General features: G+C 39.0%; 1 protein-coding gene across 2 annotated transcripts in view; it reads left to right on the forward strand.

Annotated features, from left to right (window-relative positions):
• The first annotated feature begins 10255 nt into the window (after positions 1-10255).
• Positions 10256-23254, forward strand: part of lzts1 (leucine zipper, putative tumor suppressor 1) — a 31158-nt gene continuing 18159 nt past the window's right edge. For both annotated transcript variants that reach the window (XM_057356815.1, XM_057356814.1), the window contains exon 1: positions 10256-10524. The gene's annotated coding sequence lies outside the window, so the exon portion shown is untranslated. The remainder of the gene's footprint in view (positions 10525-23254) is intronic.

The following is a 23254-nucleotide window of genomic DNA, read 5'->3' on the forward strand; positions in this document are numbered from 1 at the left end:
GTGTTTCTAATGCAGTAAAGCTACTTTTAACACAACCCGTGTAAATGGCAGGTTACATTTTAAAGGCCTTTCCTTTTAAAAATCACATTTGGTTGACACTGCCTACGTGCATTGATGTTTTCTTATTTAGATTTCTTCCGGTTTTCTCAAACCTCAAAAGATCAACAGCGCCTCTTAGTGGCCATTTCGGAATTTTTTACATTCACTGCCAGAGCTACGCCCGAATTCCTGACTTTCCTTTATGTTTTCCTTTTTAAACATTTATTTCCAAATTATTTTTGGACAAAGTGGCAAAGCCATACAGTGAATACAATACCTAGTTACAATTATGCTATTTTAATGCCATTAACAAGAATTAATATCATCATCCGTCATTTATTTCTTATTCTTCAACCCCATCATCTATTGTAAATGTGGATATTACAACACATTTAAAAAAAGACATTTTTCTACAAACTCACTTCTATATGTATTTTCTGTTTCATTTACTTAAGATGTTTGGCCACTAATAAGTGTTGCATCATACATGTTTTTAGGGCTGTAGAGATTCGCTGCTATTAACCTCATCACAATCACTCATAAGACTCATTAATCACTGTGAGATGACTCCCTGATGCTTTGAATCATGATTGCTGTGTGAATAAGGGCCAATAAATGTGCTTTGATTTAAGTGGTGTTGTAGTGAACTGTTGATCTCCATACGTTATTGAAATGAGCTTGATTATGCCATTGACCCTCATTCTTCAGTATGGGCACACCAAATCACAAGCAAGGTCACAGACATTATCGTGAGTGATTTTGTTGCACCCATTCAAAAAAATATATATATATCTGCTTATAATGTTATTATTGCTTAGATACTATTTGACATTTAATGTTCTTTAAAGTGACAGTTCACCCAAAAATAAAAATGGTCATAATTTGGTCAAGCTCTTGTCATTTCAAACCGGTATGACTTTCTTTCTTCTGCAGAACACAAAATAAGATACTCTGAAGAAATCTGGTAACCAAAGAGCAGCGGCACCCATTCACTTCTATTGTATGGACACAAAACCAATGCAAGTGAACAGATGCCATCGCTGTTCGGTTAAGAACATTCTTCAAAATACCTTTGTTTGTGTTTGAACACCGCAGTACGCAAATCTAATAACTGATGTGATTGAATGGAATAACACAAGATATGCTGTGTAACATCAGATATACAAAGTGACTTCTGACAAATTAAAAATGTGACTAAACAAAAATGAGACATCAGCTACTGGTATCAAGATCTACTGAACTGTCTTGTCTAAACTTACATTCTACAATATATTTATATCATATACAAAAAAATAAAGGTCTTAATGCCACAATAACAAAGATTACACTAATTCTACTATAAATGATGGACTCTAAGACTATAAAAAAACAAGAAAATGAAGAGTTTAAAGATAAAGGTCAAATTAATTTTGAAGGTACTGAAGCTCTGAAAAGACACTGTGACCCCAAGGGGGCAGTGTCTCATCATAATGTGCAGCAAAGGTAAAGTACAGTTGACTCCTAGGTCGTAAGAGCTTATACTACATAATTGTGTGTTTTTGTCTGACATTTAACAACTCCAAAAGAACTGAAGTGGTGTTAAAACACCATTTTATTTATCAAGCCTGTCTCAGGTGAAAAATAGTCATTTCAATTTAGAATTTGTGGATATTCAGAGTATAAACTGTATAGTCACTGCTTCTTGGCCTCTGAACAATAGAGATTTGGAGTATTCAGGCTAAAACAATGTAATATAGAGTGCAATAATCAGTCAAGTCTAGTAGTGAGTGTTTCCTGAGCCCTGTCCCTGCCCTGTGTCTGATCCCTCCACAGCAGAACTCAATACCTCATCTGTCCTGAGGGAAGAGAGAAAATCAATACAGATCCAGATCAGGTCCTAATGCCTCCAGTCCAAACCACATTTAAAAGAAACTACACTACAGATCACTACAGATGCTTCAGTCTAAATCGAAATAGTTTTTATCATCTCTCAATCCAAGTCATCTATCTGCAAGTACAGTAATTACACTTGAAGTGATGACTCACAGAACACACGCTAGGTTGCCTTGGTGTAAAAACGTGTCTAATTTTTTGTTTAGTTTAGGACAGAACTTTAGACAGTTTAAAGAAGGGTTCAAAAAATGCATTTTAATCCATAATTTACTCTCGTTAATGCCATCCAGTTATGCAGCAATTTTGAAAAAGGTGATTTGTTGCGCAATTTAAGCTAGTTTATGAAAAAATGTTATGGTAAAGTTCATCTAAGTTTTAAACGCTGTTCCTAAATATGTTGTTTAATTGAGATTTTAGCTGGAGATTGTAGAAATATCAGTATTCCCCATTCACGTCCTAACTGCCCGGAGGCGCATCGCAAACATGGCCGCCGAGTGGCACGACTTCCGTAAACGGACTTAAAATTCTTTTTTGGGTGAAGTATTCCTTTAACTCCATTACTTGTCATAAAAATGTTCCAACATACTGTTCAAAAGTCACTTAACTGAAATGTTTCTCATGATGTTAAAAACCTTGTGTTTAAAAACGAGTGTCATAGAGAAAAGCAAAACTGTGCTTATTGTGCATATTCATTTTATTATTATTATTGTTTATTTAATTTTTTTAATGGATGGCAATTTAGAAAAAGCAGCCAATAGGTGCCCAGATTAGATGGGACGTCCTTCGGGACAGTTAAAATAAAGCATCTAAAGGTGAAACCTCAAGAAGGAAAGAGAACATTTCTACCAATTCTAATCAAAGGTTGACTAAAGATGCCAAAATATAACTGTTTTAATTTATCTTGGATGTTTTTAGTTCCTTTAGTTACATTCATGTTATTCTATAGTTTGTATGAATTTATTATTATTACAAAAGCTGGAAATAATATTAATAAAGCATAAGTGACCCTTAATTTTTGAACGATAGTGTATATCACATTACCGATAGTGAAACATTATTTTTACGACACAATGTTTAAAATCACCTTATTACGAGGACAGTAACTCAATGTCACCTCGCAAGCTCTGTCTGGACCTTTTCTCCATGATCACTACTGACTGTCTCTCAGCTTGCAGTGAATGAGCTGTCTCAAACTCAACTCGCCAGCAGAGACATCGATTGAATTTGGCAGCGCTAAAGGTCTATTTGAATCAGAGTCTGGGAGCGTCACACTGGTTCCAGATCAGCAGTTATTTGACCTGATGTGGCCTTCGACTCAGTGTGTCTCCCCTGGGGTTGCTTTAGCAAGAGGATGGGTCAGGAGCATTGATGTGTTTGTAGAGTATTGAGTAGAGGTGACCGGGGGTCACGTCCCTCTCTCACCCGACACTGTGATACACATGTGAGAGAGAGCAGATGGGTATGAGGTGAGCCAATGTGTGTCACTGGCAAATAGCTAATAAGGGACTGAGACAAAGAGAAAGAGAGAGAGAGAGAGAGAGAGAGAGAGAGAGAGAGAGAGAGAGAGAGAAAGAAAAGGCACACACTTCTGAATGTGGACATCTGCTTTGATTTATAGTCATCTTGTCTAATGGTTTTGAATAACTGCAAGAAATTTAAAAAAAAATTCATGTCACGTACTGTATATCATAGATTCTTACTTTTCCAAATGTAACACTTAAAATAGCGGTGCCATAATGATAAACTTTCTTTCCTCCGCTGCTTAAGACTGTTACTTTGAGTAAACCTTTGTGGATACCATAATGTAAAACTTTGCCTCTGAAACCCAAACTGCCCTCTAGTGGATTGACATTGCTGACGTCAGCTGTAAACTATTCAATAACGGTACTAACCAGCATGAGCAATTTTAACAAAAAAGCACATAGTGCTAGATGCCAAGATGCAATGATAGTGAATAGCAAATGATTGAATATAATGATTATAACAGAAGGATAGAGTATACTGTATGGTTAAAAGGATAATTCAGCCCAAAAAAATCCAGTCATCATTAAAAAAATCATGTCGTTTTTAAAACTTGTTTATGACCCTTTTTTGGTATATTTTCAGAAATGTCTCCATGGTTTGGTGGCCATACAATTGAAGTCAATAGGGTCTGATGTTGTTCAAAATGATCAAAACTGATCATTAATTCAGTCGCTCTGTTGCATAACTAAGAGCTGAGAGCAAGAGCAAGAGTGTAGGATGGAAAAAAAGAAGAGAACGAGAGGAAACACATCACTTGACAGATTTATAAAAGCACTAAAAATGAATAAATAACATCATGAGGTTTACAAAACCCAAAACCTCCATCTGTGGCACAAAACAAGTGTATCTGTTTTATCCGCACCATTAATTCTCTTATTGTGCATCAGAGACATTAATTTTACACATTTGATTAATTTTACACATTCTGATTAAGCTCGAACGAATACATTCGTGCCCAACAGCAATGAAACTGTAAATGTGCATGTTTTCTTGTGGTGAAACGGATCGCTCGTGCAGGCAGGAGTGGCTGAACCGGGGTCCCAGAGTACTGAGCCAGGGGAACAGAGTGAAATCGAGAGACTAAGGCCCAATCCCAATTCTACCACTTACCCCTACACTTTCCCCTACCCCTCCGTTTGGCGCGTTCACGTGAAGGGGTAGTGGTGTCTCAATTCTCTTTTGGTTGGAGGGCTAGGGGTAAGGGGAAGGGCCAGATAGCCCTTCAAACGAAGATTTTTCGGGACCTCACTTCAAACGAAGGGCTAAGAGAAATTTCCAACATGGCCGCCGCTCACTCGAGCAAGCAGACCCATAAATGTAAGTAATTTTTGCCATTAATAAGGAAGTCATTTTTTTATGACAATTTTTCCTTTTATGTATGTTACATTCAATCTTGTGTTAGTATTTACGGTGATGTTCTTTTAACGTTTGCAAAAAAATCGCTAAAGTTTGCTAGCGGACAGCACTGATTGCACGATACTAGAAAATATATTTTTATGTCATATACCCGGTGCATCGGCACATGTCCTCTGACGTGACGAGCTAGCAACGACGTATATGATGACGTATAACAGTGTAGTAGTGGTGTCCCATTTCTTAGCGGAAAATTTGTAGCCCTTCCCCTTGCCACTTTGTTTCAAGAGGCAAGGGGAAGGGGCGAGGGGTAGGCGAAGGGGTAGAAAATAGAATTGGGATTGGGCCTAATTCTCTCGGAGCGCGATGATTTTCCCCTGGAACAGACTCACGATGAAACCCTGAAATGGGCGTTTGACCAAGTGGTGTGTATCGACGGCCAGCCCCTCCAACCTGCACGACCGTTTTCCTATCCATATTTTGCTATTCAGAATAACCGGCTGTATCAAGTGACCCAAGACACTCAGGCAAAGGAAGATGCAAGCCAATTATTAGTTCCGAAGAGCCGTCGAGAAATGCTTTTCCAGGAGGCTCATTGTAATCCGATGGCAGGACATTTAGGCCAGGCGACCACACTAAATCGTCTCATGGCCCGAATCTTTTGGCCGGGCATTCACGAGAACGTGCGCAGGTGGTGCGCGTATTGTCGTGAATGTCAGCTGGTAAATCCACCGGCCTGCCCAAAAGCGCCATTGCGCCCTCTTCCGTTAATGCAGGTCCCCTTCGAGCAAATTGGTATGGACCTCATCGGGCCATTAGAACGATCAGCAAGAGGAAATCATTTTGCATTAGTCCTGGTGGACTATGCAACACGATATCCCAAGGTGGTGCCCCTCCACAACATTTCCGCTAAGAGTGTTGCGGATGCGCTGTTTCATTTAATCTCCCGAGTGGGGATTCCCAGGGAAATCCTCACGGATCAAGGCACGACGTTCATTTCACGCACGATACGCGTACTGTACGAATTACTGGGCATTAAATCGATTCGCACCAGCGTCTTTCACCCACAAACGGATGGTCTGGTGGAACGATTTAATCACAAGTTAAAGAACATGATTTGTAAGTCCGTACACGAGGATGCCAAAAATTGGGATAGATGGTTGGTGTCCCTCTTATTCGCTGTGCAGGAAGTCCCGCAAGCCTCCACGGGGTTTTCCCCCTTTGAGCTTCTTTATGGACGTCAGCCTCGAGGGGTTTTAGACGTGCTAAAAGAAACTTGGGAGGACGGACCTTCTCAGAGCAAAAACGAAATTCAATATGTCCTGGACCTGAGAACAAAACTCCATACGTTGGGGCGGCTATCTATGAACATGTTCTCCCCCCTACCTGGCCAAACGAATCTCATTCAGCACCATATCCAGACTGAGCCAGGCGTAGTAGTGCGCAGTAGGCCATATCGTCTAGCTGAACACAAGAAAAAAGTAGTTCAGACTGAATTAGATGCCATGCTTAAGATGGGGGTAATAGAAGAATCCAACAGTGACTGGGCAAGACCGATAGTTTTGGTTCCTAAAACGGACGGCTCGGTCCGGTTCTGTGTGGATTATCACAAGGTTAATGCCGTGTCAAAATTCGACGCGTATCGAATGCCCCGGGTTGACGAATTGCTTGATCGGCTGGGTACTGCTCCATTTTATTCGACACTGGATTTAACGAAAGGATACTAGCAGATCCCCCTATCACCTGTGTCCAAAGAAAAAACAGAGATGAGACAGTTCCTGGGGCTGGCGGGATATTATAGGAGGTTTGTGCCTAAATATTTGGACCTCACCAGCCCGCTGACTGATCTCACCAAAAAGGAAGCGCCAGACCTGGTCCAGTGGACGGAGCAGTGTCAACAGGCCTTTACCCAAGTGAAGGCTGCCCTGTGCGGCGGGCCGCTCTTACACTCTCCTAACTTTTCTCTCCCTTTCTTGCTGCAGACGGACGTGTCGGACAGGGGGCTGGGTGCGGTCCTGTCCCAGGAGATGGAGGGGCAGGAACGGCTGGTGCTGTACATTAGTCGGAAGCTCTCAAAGAGAGAGACTAAGTACAGCACCATAGAGAAGGAGTGTTTGGCCATCCGGTGGGCCGTCCTCACCCTCAGATATTATCTGCTGGGGTGGGGAATTCACCCTCTGTTCAGACCACACACCTCTGCAATGGCTCCACCGCATGAAGGATACCAATGAGCGGATCACTCGTTGGTATATTGCTTTGCAACCATTTAAATTCAAGGTGATCCACAGGCCGGGTGCACAGATGGCTGTGGCCGACTTCCTCTCCAGGCAAGGGGGGGGCTGCAGTCCGGATGGCTCCCCGGCCTGAGTCGGGCGGTGGGGGTATGTGGCGAGGGGGGCGTGGTTCAGCGAAACCTGCAGAGGGAGAGAGAGCTGGGAGACGAGCGGTGAGTAAGTGAGGCAAACGCAAATGACAAACACCTGTATTGTATTGCAGTAAGTGGCGTGGGGAGCATATAAACAGCCCAGAGAAGCAGAGCATGGAGGGAGAGAGAAGGACTGCTGACTGGCTGTACAAAGACAAAGACAAAGATTCTTACTGGACTTTCATGTTAAAGCACCTGTGTGCAGTGGTGCTGTTTATGGGTGTATTTAAGTTCAAATAAAAGCCAGCAGCAGTCCAAGCCGACGTCGTCCGCTTCCTTAATTTCTGTCAGTGTTACAAAGTTATTATAATAATAACTAATAATAAAACTACAATGAGCATTTACATAAGCTGATCTGAAAAATGATCTGATCCATGACCCAAAATCCCTAAAATGATCCAAAACGTGAGTTTTGTGATCCGTTGCACCACTAATGTTATCTGTAATCCACAATACAATATTAAAAAAGAGAGATGAATAAATGATGAATAAATCTGATTATTACACTTTGATCACCAATACTGATACGAAGATATTTTGGGAATATCCTCTGTTCCAGAAGTTCAACCCATGGGTTGTACGTGTACTCTGAAATATTCACAGGAAGCAGGTAAAAACACTGCTAAATGCAAATAGTAAACCACAGCTGACTGTATCATCCTGTCACGGTTTCCCTCTGTCTCTCCCAGTGTTTTCCCCTTGGACTTCGTCGCCCACACTCCTCCACGTTTCCCGCACCAGCCAATCACCCTCACCTGCCAGTCATCAGCCCCATCATCAGAACTGTAAATATTCACTCATGTGTTCCCTGTATCTTTGTCTAGTCTTAAATGTTATGTTTAATGTCAACCTCTTTGTGTAGTTATATTCTCCCGGTCTTGTTTCCCTTATTAAAGTGTTTTTGTTACATGCATACTTTTGTCAGTGTTTCCTGGACATTCCATGACAGAAGACTAGACCACCAAAATTGATTTTTTTGGATTCACCTCTCCAGAGGACATTCTCCAGTACCAGCTATGCCAAGACGGCCGTCCTCTGGAGAGGTACATGGAGGACTTCATGGAACTGAGCCACTGGGTGAGTTGGGATGACCGCTCGCTTAATATGTTCTTTCAGATGGGATTGGATGATGTCTCCCATCTGCGTCTGTCTCCTGAATTTCGGGACAGAATCATGGTTGAGTTTATCAGTCTCATCCTGGAGTTCAATGGCTCTAGCTTCTGCGTGAGCGAAGCCATTCCGGATGAGATTAATCGCCATCTCATCCCATCCGAAAGCATGTTGAGCGTCCCGACTCATCCCACCATCACGGCGAAGTCCTCCACAAAGCCCCACCACCGGTATAAACATTTTTTTTAAAAAGTGAAGTGAAGTGACCTATTAGTCAGATATGGTGACCCATACCCGAAATGTGACCTCTGCATTTAACCCATCCAGAGAGTAGTGAACACACGCACAGCAAGTCGTGAACCCACGTACAACCGGAGCAGTGGGCAGCTATCACTGCAGCTCCCGGGGAGCAAATAGGGGTAAGGTGCCTTGCTCAAGCCTTAAAGAACCCATAAATCAGAATTAATTAATTTACAGTATATTAGGCAAATATAGAATTGTGGGTGTTTTTTCCTTTAGGCATTAAACACAAAAATATGTATGTTTTGCCCTATCGCACCTCCTGCGATGTGACTATCGCGGGTGCGCACATCGCGATGACGATGCTGAAACGAAGTATCGTGAAGCCCTAGCGCACGGAGCGGAAAGGGTTAAAATGAAGCGCATTTGGCGCTAGATAAAGATATTAGATGACATAGCAGCAAAAGATCAATTACATAAATGTTCCTGAGAGCACATGTGATGTGATTCTCCGACGCGCGGCTCAATTTAAACAACCGAAATAGTAAAATGGTCCGGATCCGGCCCGCGGTCCGCCAATTGAGGATGACTGCTCTACTTGCTCCAAATCTGTTTAAAGGGGTCATATGACAAGGCTAAAATGAATATTATCATTTGTTTTAGATGTAATGAAATGTGTATACATGATTTAAGGTTCAAAAATGCTGTATTTTCCACATACCGTGCATGTTTGTATCTCCTCTTTGCCCCGCCGCTCTGAAAAGCGAGGTGTGCTATGATTGGCTAGTTAACCAGTGCGTAGTGATTGGTCGAATACTGCAAGCGTGTGACGGAAATGAAACGCCTCTTACCATATTTGGAACATCAGGTTCCAAAGCAATTGTGCTGACAGGTACGCCCATCTTACTTGCGTATACATTTGGGCGGTCTTAGTCAAATCATACCACGAACTGACGTAGATTTGTGGGGGTGTGGTTACACGAGGCGTTTCAGGCAGGTCTGGGTGAGCATTCACTTTTAGATAGAATGCATCTTTTGTTCCCACACTTTCATTTGTGCAATTTTACGTGTCAAATACATGCATGGGTAACTTATAACACACCAAAGACACAGAAAAACACGTGTTCGCGCCATATGACCCCTTTAAATTTCTTTGTTCTGATGAACACAGAGAAAGATATTTGGATAACCAAACAGTTCTTGGACCCCAATGACAACCATAGTACGAAAAATTACAATGCTAGTCAAAAGTGCCCAAGAACTTTACCTTTTACTTTAACTTCATACATTCTTCAAAATATCTTCTTTTGTGCTCAACAAAAAACAAAAACAAAAAATGTATAAAGTAATTTTTCCTACTCAATGGGGTCCAAGAACTGTTTGGTTATAAGAATTCTTCCAAATATCTTTCTCTGTTTTCATCAGAACAAAGAAATTTATACAGATCTGGAACAACTCAAGGGTGAGTAAATGATGACAGAATTTCACTTTAATATGACTGAAGTACTGTAGAAAAGTGCTCTGGGTGACTGGGGCATCTTACGATGGATCACAGCTCTCATAGATGGCGTGCCAGGACAGGACCAAATGAAGCAGATGTGTGTGTGAGTTAGGTGAGATGGGGGGTGACATTATATAACAGTTCTACTAAAGTCAAAAAAATTCAGTGCAGAAATTCAAGCAGAACCCGGGGACAAGAAGTGAGACGTCTGGAGCAGGACAGGCAAAAGCTAGAAAAAAAGGTATGAAATGAAAGAGAGAAAAAGGAGAGGGAGGGTTATACAAAACACCCACATCATGGCAGTCAGTGGAGACTCAACCCACAGCACTGAAGAGAGAAAGAACAAGCCAGAGGACACTGACGAAATAATGCATGTAGCTCCTGTTCTCTACTTTCATATGAGCAGACCCTGGACATTTAATATGTGCACAGCAAAGACACAGAAGAAACATCAATCATGGTGAGTCACCTTCGATTTTAGATGTAGTTTTAGTGGATTCAGGATAAATGATCAGTGATTTATTATGTTTAGTTACTTTATGTGTGTAACTATCATAGATGACAGTATGATCAAAATATAAGAGATTTTAGCATGCACAGTGTTATATACTCAACATTTTAAAGGTTATTTGCAATGTTTTCTAACTAACTGAGCCCATTACTCCACAGACACACTAGTGAAGTGATATTATATCTTACGGTTTGACACATTTATCACAACAGATACAGGAACAATAATGCATTATGTTAGGAAAGTACTTTGCATAACAGAATTTTTGATGTATCACATAACCATATTAGCATTTTTTTTACTTGTGTCTCCACATCAGTCTACTGTTCTCAGTCATGTAACATTTCATGTATTTTTTTATTCTTTACAACAACTGTGTGGTAAATAATATGCAAACGCTTTATTATTACTCATTAATACTTCATCTTTGAATGTTAAGAAGTTTAGAAGTCAGCCTGTGAGTGCAATAACCTGTGACTGCAATAACGTCACCAAAAGGTTAAGTGAGCATGTCTCGTCCTGTCTCGCTGATTTCAAAGAAACTTCAGACTGGGATAATACTGACTAACAATGCACACACAACACTGTTTTTACCGTACATGCCCAGACAAGCTCAGATACGTAAGCATGAAGGAATACGGATCGTTAAATCAGTACATTTATCATTTTTAGGTAAAAACATGAAAACATATTGGCCCGGTTTCATAGACGAGGCTAAAGGCTAGACCCAGACTAAAATTAATGTTAGAGCTGTCTTAACTTAAAATAACTTATAATATATCTTGAAATATGTCAGTGGCATTGTTTTGTCTCAAGATGCACATCAGTAAGGTAGTTTTCTAAGACATTTTTAAAAAGTGACCTATATATCTTAATTCAACTAAAGCATAGTCCTGGCTTAAGCTAATCCTTGTCTGTGAAACCGGGCCATTATGACATTACAGTTACAGATATGTTTCATGTGTGGGTGTGTGTATGCAAAGATGAACACACATACAGTATGTTGACGTTGCTTGTTAGACACACAAGCACTCTGGCAGCTTCCTGTTTCTTTGTTTTTTCATTTTTGTCTCTGCATGTGGGAGAAACAGTTGCCGTTCAGCTTCACGCTGACTGAATAAGTTTGTCATGTTGTCTTAAAGGGATAGTTCACTCAAAAGTGAAAATGTTTGTCATACTGTATACTCATCATCATGTTGCAAACTTTTGTGTATTACGTTTGTGAAAAACACAAGCAAAGGCAAAATGTCAAAACATTCAAAATAGCACTGTCAAACGATTAATCGAGTCCAAAATAAAAGTTTGTGTTTACAAAATTTACATCTTTGTACTGTGCATATTCATTTTGTATTTATAAACAAATACATACAGTATACACATACATCTATACATATTTAGGAAAGATTTACATGTATTTTTTTATATTAACCAATAATTTAAATTATATACATGTTTATTATTTATTTTATTTTATATATTTTTTTAATACATGCATGTGTACTTTTTTACAAATATAAAATTAATATGCACAATACACAGAAATATTTTATGAAACAAACTTTTATTTTGGATTTTGACAGCCATAATTAAAAAGTAGATGGTCATTTAGAATATCAGGCAACCCCCAAAAAATACTTGATACTGTTTTGATCTTTCATTGTATGGAAAAAAGCTCAGACATTATTGTTTTGCTTTTTTCAAAGAAATAACACAGTGTTGTAATGAAAATAAAATAAAAAAGTAAAAAACTGTCGTTTTTGAATGAATGGTTCCTTTAAGAGTCAGTTACTTTACAGTTGGTTAAAATCAGGGATTTCTGGTTTGAGTCCAAGAAGTTTCACTCCCCTGTCCACATGCCAACCCCATTCAGTAGAATGCCACAGCCAGGCAGTATTTCTTGTAAACACCTGTTTTTCTTCCTCTAAGTGTAAAAAAGATCAATAACTCAATATGGTGCACGTTGTCAACAACATTATGTGCTACTACTAATAAGACTGTTAGAACATAACATGATCTCATTAATGTTTTTTTTCCTCTTTGGCAACTTACAGCATTCCAAACGTTGAGAGGTATTAAAGCTGGTATTTGATTTATGTGCAGTAATCCTTTGAAGACAGAAACATGTTCGTTCAGGCCTCCAAAAATGACTCGTGTGTGTGCTTACGAAATCTTGTGTGGGTGAGAGATTTGGTCAGGTGTGGAGTACTAGAGCTCTCCACAAGCTGTCATCTTTCCATAGAAGAATCAAAGGTGTTTTGATTTCTGAAAAGGATCTGATAGGACAATGAGTGACGTTTGTTTTGATACCAACACTTTAGGATAAAAAGGTTGCTTTTCTGAGTGTATGTTGAAAAACAATTTAATGTACGAGTTTCTCTGGAATCGTAGGTATATTTACACAAAGTGGTGTGGTGTCAAAATCACCTGTCTACTAAAAACACAGACTTTTCAAAACCACAGATTATAGTATGCCTATACTGGATATGACACACTGCGTCTGCGGCCTGTTTTTTTTTTTAGAGAGAGAACAAAGTTCATTCTGTGCCATAAAAGGTTAATTATTTAGTTTCTTTGTTTCTTGATTAGTCAGTCGCTTTTATAAACTGCACTCCGTGTCTATATATTGTAGAGAAACTCACCTGATAGTAGGGCCCTATGAAATTGTGTTTTTTTTGTGTGTTTTTTTCTGGATTTCATGTTTTCCCTTTTTTACTATACTATAGTGATATGAAAAAATACTTAAGTATACTATATGTACTATAAAAATGTTATGTTTTTATACATAACGACATCTCAGTTCTGTGTCAGCCACCGTAGTGCTTCAAAAGGGAGGGGGAGCGGTGGAGTGAGCCGTTGGTTACAATTCGCATCCTCCCCGCTAGATGCCGTTAAAATCAAGTTTTAGCGGCATCATGCCACGTGAAAAAATACTACAGTTTTTTTCATGTGGGTGTGTCATTATTTGTTCAAGGTAACCAGACTTTTATTTTGACAGGTTGCTGCAAAGTCCTTTTCACTGTGTGTTTGACAGTAGCTTTTCTTAAATAAAACAGTGAAATACTTGTGAAGTAAACTAGGGCTGCTCGATTATGATAAAAATCATAATCATGATTATTTTGGCCAATATTTTGGCCAATATAGATCCTGATTATTTAACACAATTACTCATTAACTTGTAAAACAACATAGAAAAAAACCTTAGATATTAAACTGTGAATTCAAATGAAAAATAAATGTGAAGAAATAGCACAGCTGAAACACTGTAAAGGAAAGGGGTGCGCTGTGGATTTATACCACAAGAAAAGAGAGGATTCTTGCAAAATGAAATGCAGCACAATAATCGTTTTAACTCGATTATTTTGTTTTTGTAATTGTTGAAGGCCAAAATTGACGATAACGATTAATTTTTGATTAATTGCACAGCCCTAAAGTAAACTCAGATCAGCTCTGAATATGTGAGTTTGTGTTCGCGTAATAGTGAGACACAGAAGCTGAACACTCCACGTACACTACACACTCCGTGTACAAATGCAGTACACGAAACTGCATCACTCATTTGCAGAGACAAGCAGAAGAAGCAGATTACATATTGAATAATTATTATTGACGTTATTATATCCAATTTTAATTTTATCAACTGTTCAGCACTAGTTTCTAGTTAAAAAAATACTACATTTGCCAGATTCTGTGCCATTCCACATTACACAAATTCTGTTTTTATGCCCTGATTCCGCCCAATCAAAATGATGATAGGACCCAATTATAGCAGTCTGGTGGACATGACCTTCAACCAGGCTGAATTTGCAAGTTTTTCTCATGACAAACTAGATGACTGAATTATTATGTTTATTTAAAGACATGTAGTTTTCCAAGTCAAGGTCTTCCATCGTAATGAGTGCTTGTGGTAGGGCTGTGCCGATAAACGATATCATATCGAATCGCAATAGAATGTATTTCAAAAACGATGATAAGCTATTGGCATTTTGACTCGATATGGATTAATCTTACAGTCAAACAGAAAGCAGAAATAAACGCAACAACAGTCAGTCAGCGTGCAACTTTTAACATGCGCGTCAAAGTACAAAGTCCATTTCATACTGCACTTGGCAAAGAAAACTCGACATGAGGAGGAAAACATTACTGGAAGCGGAAACAAAGGTGAAACTAACCTCGAGTTGTCATCACGCGGTTTATCAAGGGTCTTTTTTTTTTGCAATCGCCGGTTAAACAAAACAAACTTGAGGCGCAATTGCAAGCAAGTTACTTCGAAACTCAAGCACAAACGTTTATATATCCATCGTTAACATATCTGCTAACATGAGCTGGTGCTTATGAAACAAACCAGCGCTGCCCTGTACAGATTAGAGATGTAATGAAGTGAGTTTGTGTGCACATTAAAATATTGAACCTTGTATGTAAGATGCCTGCATGATTAAAGAAATGTACTACAGTTTATGTGAGATGTCTTTTTGAAAGACTAAGGTTCACTGAATGCATTGAATGAATCCCACTACTCGAGCAAGACATTATTGCAGCGTTATGTATGTGCGCAGGTGCTGAGCCAATAGCGTTCGAATGTACGCAGTAACGGAGCCCTTTCATTGGTTGAATGTACTGAAGGAACACTCCCTTTACTTAACGAGTCAATTGAGTCAAAATGAGACTGAATGAACTGGTACATGTTGTTTATGGCCTAATATCCTCTGTGTTGCAACAGTGCATTAATTTAATTGAATTTTAACTGGTTAAAGGTTAACTTTTGTTAATAAACTGTATTTAAAATAGATTATTTTAAATACAGTTTTGTAATTAAATATATATCGAAATAAATATCGTTATCGATCAATATAGAAAAAAACTATCGAGTTTACTTTTTTGCCATATCGCCCAGCCCTAGCTTGTGGTCTCTTAACCTAGATTACACATTCTTAGTAAGTGAAATGAGCTGCTTTCTGCTTTGTCATCAAAGGTTCATGAGGGTCCCTGGCATCTTCAAAAATCTACAAATGAACATTTGGAATTGTGATATCTTTATCTGTCAGAGCTTCCTCAGAAAGGAGAGCATAACTGTGAATATTTCATGAAAATGACATGGAGAGTATATTTCCCAGATACACAGAGCCCTAAAAGAGCTTTTGGACTGATTCCAGAGGCTTCTAAGCTTTCAGAAAAATCTTTGACGGTACCAGGAGCCAGACAACAGAGATCAATCAGAGACAAGAGTCTAGATGCTGGATGACATCCGATCATTTCCTAGCAAAGCAGAAATACGATAATGGAAAGAAACGATGGACGTCTCCGAACTCCTTTTATAACATTCTTCAAATAATTTGAAGTGATTTAGTCTACTTTTTAAGTCTACAAATTTACAATAGCGTTGCTGAAAATGTAAATATCTTTCTTAAATTCCATTCACTGGTTGTTTTTGCTTGTAACCAAACAGATCACGCCCCCCATTGACTACCATAGTAGGAAAAAATACAATGGTAGTCAAAAGTGCCCCAGAACTGTTTGCTGTCCTGCATTCTTCAAAATGTCTTCTTTTGTGTTCAACAGAACAAATGAAATAATTTTTCCTACTATGGGAGTCAATGGGGGGCAAAATCTGTCTGGTTATAAGCATTCTCCCAAATATATTTCTCTGTGTTCATCAGAACAAAGACATTTATGTACTGTAGATTTGGAACAACTCGGAGGTGAGTAAATGATGAACTATCCCGTTAACTAGAGGTAATTGGCAAGTAAATCTAAAGAGATACTTCTGAGTGAAAGCATGTAAATGGACACACTCACAGTTAAATTTCTCCTCTGCAATTACACCTCAAGTCTAACTTTCAAAGTAGGGCGTGTCATTTAAGCAGTCTAAGTGGTCTCCGTGCATTACAGAGTAGGTCAGAAAGTGGTGACAGGGTGTTGGAGAGAACTCTGATTGATGGCGGAGGTGGAGACGTCCTTCCTTTTGAATTATTCACTCCATCACTGTAATGCCTCCCTCCTTCACACGGAGAGTTCTTATTTCAAGAGTGCATTTACTCCCTATTGCGCCAGATGTGAGTTTACTTTGACTGAGAGCTTGAGTTTGAAAAATGTGATGCCAATGTGTACGTGTCACTCTCACCTTGTGCACGAGTCTAATTTAGAAACTAAAATAAACATCATGCGTTAAATGTTTCTGTAATCTTCTTCACGTGCAATTTAATTATCTCACACCGGACGGGCAGAACTGAGTTCACAGATAAGTGCTCTTCCTGGAACTCCAAACCATCAATAATGGACTACAAAAATACCTGCCATTTATTGTTACCATGGCGACTTGTCATTGTATATTGAATGCATAACGCGTTTTAGAATGAAAGTATCTATTCCCGATAGGCTTTCTTTACTGTAAAGGTAGGTTTTATGTTCTGAAATTATTTGATTGGTCAGAATGTATTTGTTTTCTGTCATGCCAGTTGAGACTCGCTTAGCTCCGCCCCCTGTAGCTGCACCTGACTCCAAAAGAGTTGATTCCTTGAGTATTAATGTCCCTAAAGTCGCATTCGACTCCAAGACAGGAATCGACTCTCGTCGACCCCTTTTCGACTCCGTAATTTTTTTATGTTGTCATTGACTCAAATCGGTTAAATTGTCTTTGTGATTGGTGCATTTAAAACAATCATGTTTAAGGTAAAAGTAATGCTCCACTCTCTCTCTCTGACTGTACATGTTTACATCCGATCCAAAACACTGTGGTAATCAGAGCATGAGCAACGCCTACTACTCTCACAAAAGGGCACGCGATATATCCCGTTCAATCTTCACCTTCAATCCGATCACATTAAATTCTAACATTCTTATTAAAAACTCTCCTATATTTCGTCTGTCCCTCTTCAAGCTTTTATTTCTCTAAACAACTGTTAAGACTTTGTAAGTTGCTATGAATGAAAGCGTCGCGCTTTGCTTAAATGTGAGTCTGTGCACATAACGGGACACAAATCAAAATCAAGTTTGTGGAAACAAACTATAAAGCATTTCATCCAGCTTAAAAGCGTAAAAAAATCAGCAACAGCTAGGAAGTCACAAATCATATATTATGTTCTTGTTGCTGGGTTATTATTATAGCATATATTGTTGGATTTACAAAATGACAAGTGATTATTTTTAAATACTTTTTATTGTTTAATGCCCAACACAGAAAACCACCTGCTTGTCACTATCTGCATAGAAGCACCTTCCTCACGCAATATAAACACTGCAGAATATTTGTACTACACAACATTTTAATCAGCTTTTCTTGCTAAATTAAACAAACAACATAAATAAAAAATGGTAGAAAACTTCATTTATATATGCATTTATGGTGAAATTACTGCATTTTTGTGTCAATTCATGACTTAGGAGATGCCAGAGTTTGGTTCCCGGTCAAAAGTTCCCACACTTTTGAAGTTACATTCATTTGTTTTATATTCGTATTCCTGACCCCGTTTTGAATGACAGTAAATGGAGTCGAAGTGTCGATTCCATTTGTTCGAAAGTAACAAATGTTGTGTTCATTTGTAAAGATTATCTCGATAGACAAAACGTGTAAACATCATAAACCTTTGTTAATCAGAGCTTATTTTTTGCGATCTTCCAAGTCAATGGGAAAAATGCATAGGCTTTCGGTCAAGGGAACCACTGCAGTGCTAACTTCAGGGTTGGCCTACAAAAACACATCATCTCTGCGGCTCCTTATGGCCAGAGCCATTGAGAGAGAGAGTTGCACCAACGGAAGTTCAAAATTTTCGAGTGTCACGTGATTCATGGAGCCTTCAGATGGTTCCAGGAAGTTATGTTTTCTCTTTAAATGCTTTATTTCTTTCATTCTTTTATTCATTAAATGACTTACGTCTTTAAATGGGTTAAAAGTTTACCTCAGTTGGTCTGTTTAAAGCCGCAGCTTCATGCATTACTAGCAACTTCCGGGAACTATTGAGAGCCTCCATGAACCACGATTGCTGTGAAAAAACTGTTCCATTGGAGTCAACGGAGTTGACGCGACTCTCTCTCTCAATGGCTCTGCATATGGCCACCAAAGTAGGAGTGGCCAAAAAGGTTTTAAAGGCAGGGCTTAATGAAAGGTCATGTGACAGCATTTGTCTCTGACACCATATTAGCAACTGGTTACATTTTTTATTTAATTCTACAAATTATGTCTTTTACAGCAAATACTTAATAAAGTGTAAAGTTCAATCAAGTTCAACACTGTTTGAAAAAGTAACTGGTGCATCATGAGATACAACGAGAATGTGAGAAGCGACTAAAAACAACCATCCTGTTGCTTTTAAAAACAGTTACTGATTACACACAAATTACAAGCTAATGGGGGGGAAATTGGCAGGGGGACACTTCCCAATGTCACAAATGCTTTGGATATTGTCAAAGGTTTACATCCAGATGGCCATTACGTTCAGTTTTTTCCTGATGAGGAATGATAAGATCACATCTGCTGGTCAACAAAAAAGAGATGGAGAACACGACTTTCCCCCACAGACCCTTAGCAGCTGCACACAATATACCACCAATTAAGACACCCTGACTAGATGATGGATGGATCTATAAGACTGCATAATAATACTTTCAATGAATTTTGTTTATTACACATGTAGATTAAAATGGACAACACATGCAAGGATTTTATTAGGTATTAGATGAATAAAGTCAAAGTTAGTAAAAAAGCCCCAAATATTTGCTCTGTTTTAACACAGCATTTCAAGGTATCATAGATTAAGATAGTAACTGCACACATCATTCAGAGATAAAGCAATCCCAGCATGCACTGCAATAAACCGAGTACAATTATCGAATAAACAATGGCAAATGAAGCGACAAAGGCGGGGTCAAATGTAAACGGTTTATTTAAAGGTGTTATTTGTTGAAGGATCTATTGACAGAAATGCAATATAATATACATAACTACATCTTCAGAGGTGTTTAAAGACCTTACATAATGAAGTGTTATGTTTTTATTACCTTAGAATGAGCTATTTTTGTCTACTTACATGGAATTCGCTGTGTTGTTTCTACAATAGCCCTAAACGGACAAATTGCTCTACAGAACTCGTTTCATAAACACATTATCTCCTTCGGCAAAGCGAAAAAATGACGACATCTTAGTCCTGTGTGAGCTACCATAGTGCTTCGAAAGGGAGGGGTGGAGTGAGCCATTGGTTGTAACTCGCAACCTCACTGCTAGATCCCACTAAATTCATACATTGGACCTTTAATAGTAAAAAGCATCAATAATAGTTTTTGAAATAGTTCAAGTTATTTAACACTGACTACTATCCAATATTTTTGTGTGCCATGCTTATTGTTCGGTACACATCGAAATTGTTTGTTCTAACTAGCGGTTCCACAAGATGGCATCTTGGTTCATTTTTTTACATTGTCAAAAAGAAACAAAACAAACAAAAAGACCTAAAAATTGTTGGAGACCACACAACAAACAGACCCCCTTCATAAAGAACGTACAAGTGTGGAGATAAGAGACAATATGCATTTGTTTAAACTAACTTTAGTTTAATAGTTCAAAACCATTTGCTCCCTAGCCCCTACCACCCTCTGCAGTTCAGGAGGAGTAGATGCAAGCTACAGTTTGTAGAGCATGCGTCACATCATTTTTTTTAATGTCACTATTAATTCATTCTGGTTCATTAAGTTACGATCAATTCAGACAATTAGCACACGCGCTTATACAGACTGCTGGGAAGATACAGCGCTATAATGATTTAATGGCACATAGCGATTGTGTGGTTGAGAAACAACATTATCCCCACGGGACGCTCATACCGGGCTGCAGTCCAGTTTATTCATTATATTCACACCAGCTGCACAAAACTCGACAGACAGGACTGACTACTAAGTCTAATACGATTTCAATATTTTGGAGTATTTTAAATTGACTTAATAATTGACTGATATTCATAAAATACTTGTTTTAAAATATCAGCTGCTGTTTAAGATGCTAAATGATTTTTGTGAAATAAGTTAGGTGACAAAACAAACGCTACATATACAATACAGTACGTTGCATCAAGCACGAAACTTTGATTTAAAGCTATAAAACTGCACATGATTTCCCTCCAATAGATGTAATAATATTTTCGTCCAATTGTGTTTCATTATTGTAATTGTAAAAATATTGCAACTGCTATTTAAGTGCAGACCAATCTAAGGGATTTCACACAACCCAGTATTTCTTTTTTAGGAGAGGCAACTTCAAATCTTCAAAACTAGGTTTCTATTGTTCTTATTTAACAGTTGTTTCTATATAAGTCTACAGATGCTTTATATATTCCATTACGGATACTGCACTCCAAAGCAGAAGCTGTAGTCCAAAATTATGATAAAACAGCATATATACAGTATCATGATAAAGCTACTTATTTTAGACCAGAAAAGAAGATCCTAACAGTGCAGATGCAAGTGTGCGTGTGCCATCTGGCACTTCCAGGTGTGATGCAGCACTGTATGCTTTGTTTAGACTGCAGTAAATCTCTTACAGTACAACGGTCTGAACTGGGTCTCATATGCATGCGGTAATGGATTGGCCATGCGTCGGACAATGTCTGCTGGTCACACTTCTTACAGGGCATCTTTGTCCCATACAGAATGACATGCAAGTTCAACACACACCCACACACTCAAAAGAGGCCCGCTGTCTGTGACAAAGGTCTTTCATGGCCAATTAAAGCAACTCGACTTTCCACCTCAATAACATCTAAGCGTCTATTAGCTGTGGGCCCCTCCCGCATACGCACGTGGCCCCTCTGTCGCGGCCCCCACTGCGCTCAGCTCATTGACTGTATGATTAGGTCATATCGTTCTCATCTGTCTCTCGCAACAATGGAAGAACAGCCGAGAGCATAAAGTGCCAAAGCACGGACTCTGAAGTCTACACTACCTATTCCCCATACAACTATAAATCACTTGTAAATCACTGCGGGGTGAATACAATGGTGGCTCCATCTAAAGTTGCACCAAGTGGCAAGGTTACAAAAGCCAAAATCTGAAAATTAGGTTTAAAAGATATTGTTTGTGAGGGCATTGAAAGTCATTGAAAGTCATTCATAAACAATGAACTACAAATAAATGGATAGATTTTTCTGTGGGCAGGAGCTGAGTGGAGGGATGGAAATAAATAGGCTCTCTAGACAAATGGGATTTTTGATTGACGTGATTTCAATTGTGTCGTGTTTTGCAGGAGTCATTTTTAAACGTCTGTTTATCGAGCTGTTTGCAAAGGTTTTTAACACAGTATATAAGTTGGTTACTGCAAACTTGAGAGAAGCTAAGACCACAATGCGTTTCGTTTGAAAACTCATCTTTTTCTCTCCATTTTGGCCTTTCGTTCACACTGAGACGGCATTTTTGTCAACGAAATGGAGCTTTTTGAAATGCACTCGAAAGTGGATAAATTTGAAAACATTGTTTTCATGTTGTAGCGTGGATGAGGAAAACGGAGGGCACTAGGGGTGGGTGAAAAAAATCGATTCACATATGAATCGCGATTCAGTCCTCTAGCAATTCTTATCGATTCACAGATTTCCAAAAATCGATTTTCTAGTTCTAACAATTGGTGATGTTGTTGGGAAAAAAAAGGCGGAACTTTTTTGCGAGAGCGGTGAGGCACCCGGACAGTCGAGAGACCGCACACCTTAAGCTCAGCAACAGCGATGGCGGGGCTAAAAGAAATACAACCCGTCCCATTTTTAGCGAGGGCAAGTTTTTGGAAATACTTCGGATTTTATCAACTCTATGGTAAGAAGGAGCTTGACAAGACGTATGAAATATGCAAGCTTTGTAAAAGAAAGGTGAAGTAATTTGAGAACACTAAACGTAAAGACTCACATCGAATGCCATCATTCCAGCAAAATGGAATAAAATCTAAACATATATCACATCTAATTTTTTGAGAAAGAATCGTTATTAAAAATCAAAAAACCGTGACCTGATTTTTAATCGAATCGTGACCCCAAGAATCGATTAATCGAATCGTGAGGTACCAAAAGATTCCCACCCCTAGAGGGCACTGTTGACACTGTTGTTTTGGCTGCTTTCTAGTTTGATAGCATTAATGTCAGTTCATGCATATGTAACGGACTTTAGATTGCATTTTAGGAGCCGGAATATTTAATTAGCCTACTCGCAGTTATTGTTTGGCAGTGGAGCACGAGTTAAGTTTCACTTTTGCAGCTTTATAGTCTTGTGTTACCCGCAGTAGCATCCCTACCTCTTTGTCCATACATAAAAAACCTTGGTGTCTTTGTTCCACATTGCCGTGACATAATAATGTAGAAAGAACCTAAATAAATGCCTGACAGAAAGGACAAAGGCTGTCGTGTCTTATGTTTTACACATGCACAGTAACGTTACCTGGATGTAAGTGTTTTCAGACGTTTCAGTGTGGATGTGGATGGGCAGTGTTTGGAAGACTATTGAAAACGTTAGTGTGGACGAAGAGCGTTTTGAAAACAAAAGCTCCGTTTTCAAATGAAAACGCACTAGTGTAGACATAGTCTAAAACAACTCCGTCACATGACAACAGTGCATCATTGTTTACGAAAGCTCGATCCGCTGTTGATAAAAATGCCATCTCTGTGTGGATGGAAGGCCAAAACAGAGAAAAATGCTGCCTTTTCAAACGAAAACGAATTTA

The sequence above is a fragment of the Triplophysa rosa genome, linkage group LG17 (genome assembly GCF_024868665.1).
Source record: "Triplophysa rosa linkage group LG17, Trosa_1v2, whole genome shotgun sequence".
Taxonomy (NCBI): Eukaryota; Metazoa; Chordata; class Actinopteri; order Cypriniformes; family Nemacheilidae; genus Triplophysa; species Triplophysa rosa.